Below are 2758 nucleotides of genomic sequence, written 5' to 3'. Positions count from 1 at the left end.
TTTTGAAGTTGATTGATTTACTAAGAGGGGTTATATATATATTTTTAAATCTAATAGGACCCATTTCAAATTAAATATACCAAGGATTTGAATGATCCATTTTAACTATAATGCAAAAATTGATTTAACTCCATTAATCACAAAAACTAATCTTTCATTCATAATAGAATTTTCATTTCCAACATATAAGAAAACTTGAAATTTGCCTAATAGAATCAAACATCATTTCCATCCTATTTTTGATGTGCATCCATCTAATTTAAAATTACGATTGAATCACATGATAAACAATTATACTCAAACACCAATTTTATTGGCAAACCTGATTCAAAGGCTCAGCCAGGAAAGAACCAGGAAGAAAACTCGGCGTCGTTGCCATTACAACAAGTTTTTGAGATACAAATTACATAGGATTTCAATCCTAAATTACAACACTTAAAATTAAATTTCATTCATGACCCTAATCAAGGGTTCCATATCAATTTCTGCAACACATTTCTAAGAACCATGGAGGGAACAAAATCTGATCGGGTGACAACCAAGCATAACCAAGAGACAATCAAACATGCATATTCATACATGGTTTACACAATAGGATTTACAATGAATCAAAACTAGGGAAAGGTGGATTTTTCCAATAGGAGATGTCAGACACAACACCAAACCAGGTGCCCAATCAGGGCTATAAATCAAGAACTTCCGTTCTTCCATTCTTACATGCCAAAACTCATATGTGGTTTGTGTTGATAGGTAGGGGCCCATAACACCCTACCCTCTCTCCCTCTTCTCGTCCTGAGAAGAGACTCTACATTGTTGGAGTCCAACTAAAATGCCCTTTCCCAAAATTGGCCACTTCTGCCCTCTCCAAGGGTGAGTAATGCCAAAACACCCATGCAAGAAAATCTCAAAATTCCAACATAAACATGAAAGAAAATCATTCAAAATAACATGGTTTTCAAAGCTTCCCAACATACCCACAAACATACAAACATTCAAACAACAACAAGGTAGCATAAGCATGAAACAAACATGAAACCTGAACAAGGGAGATGAGAATTCCTACCTTCACAAAGAGGTAATCGAAAATGAACAAGTTTGAGTAGAGCTTTTCCCTTCCTTGCTTGAATCTTCCAAGACTCCTCTCTAAATGTAGAGATTGGGTAACAAAACTAGACTACTCCAAGAAGGGCCTATAAATAAGCCTCAAACTCAACCACCCAAAAAGATTAATAACTTCTCCCACCCACTTACAATTCTAGAAACTCCTAACTCAACCCACACTATGGTTAATCACTAAGTGGAGGTGAGGTGATGAAACTCATGGTAGCCATAGTCAATTTTCGCACAAAGGCAAAAAGAGACTTTTTGAGTGATCTCAAAAGTCAATAAAAGGGGCTTAGGGGTTGGAAAAGACCCCCAACCCATACCCATACCCCTTGGGTATAAATATTTCATGTTTTAAAGCCTTAGGAATAGGTTTAGAGCCAAACAAAAGCTAGGAATTAAATAGGACCAACTAACAACTCTAAAATGCATATTAAGCACTAATACAGATTAAGGATCACTAAACTCGATTAAGAACCCAATTAGCAAACTGACACTAACTTAAACCGACCTAGGTCTAGAGGTTACACAGCTAACCCTAGCTAGCACGAAGAAGAACATAAACAATTCACGAGTGTCAAGCGACACTAAAGAAACATAGTTACAAACATTAACATTTACTGATCACATAAGGATACATACACACATCTTAATTTAATTACGAACAACAAGGTTTCCAAAATTATCACATAGGGATCAGTTCTGTTCCTCCGTCGATTTTCTCGGCTAAAATATATGCACACTCATTGCACACATCAGTAGTCTCAAAAATCACATGTACATATGTATATATATGTATCAGGAATCACATAAATTAAAACATCCATCTATAACAAAATCAGGGTTCCTCTTATCCTATTCAATTCTTAACCATTTCAAATATCTTAAACCAAAATGTTAATCCTACCTTTTTACTTAATTCATCAACATACATAAACATAAAACATCAAATGAGGGACATCAAATATCTGAAAATAACATCACACAACATGAAATAATATGATATGTTCAAGTATCTAATAATGTCTCGACATCTCGAGTCATGAGTATCAAAATGATAAAGTAACAACTAAGGCTACGAAGGGTCAGGGCGAGGCCTCACAATTTTAACATGTGAGGGATGGGTTATTTGTGGGTTTTCTATTTGCTTTCCTTTCATGTTTTCCTTTTTATTTTGTGTGAAAAATTGTTAAGGGTGTGTCGGCATTACTCACCCTCGAATAGGGTAGAAGTAGCCATGTATGGGAGAAGGGCTTTAGTTAGACTCCAGGTCAATGTAGAGTCTCTCCTCATGTTAAACAGAGGGAGAAAGTAAGGTCTTATGGGCCCTTGTCAATAGAAACTAATTTTGTTTTAGGGAGATAAGGAGAGAAATAATAGAAGTTCTTTGTGATTTGGTAGCCTCGAAGGAGGCATATGATTTGTGTTCATGAATGACATCTCCTAACAAGAAAATCCACCTTCTCCCTAGTCTTATTCCAATATGGAACCTGTTGTGCAAACTTTGGATGAAATTTGTTTGTTGATTGTGTCATTGTGATTTTTATGACTGTCACCCAGTCAATTTTGGTTCTTATAAGCTTAGGGAGTGGCCTCACATCAAGGTTTTGGTTGGGAGGTCAGCTCTCCATGGTTATCTTTATATATTTGCAGA

The sequence above is a fragment of the Cupressus sempervirens genome, chromosome 3 (assembly GCF_028749045.1).
Source record: "Cupressus sempervirens isolate cs-2001-9-10 chromosome 3, ASM2874904v1, whole genome shotgun sequence".
Lineage (NCBI taxonomy): Eukaryota > Viridiplantae > Streptophyta > Pinopsida > Cupressales > Cupressaceae > Cupressus > Cupressus sempervirens.
This window is presented reverse-complemented; position numbering follows the sequence as displayed.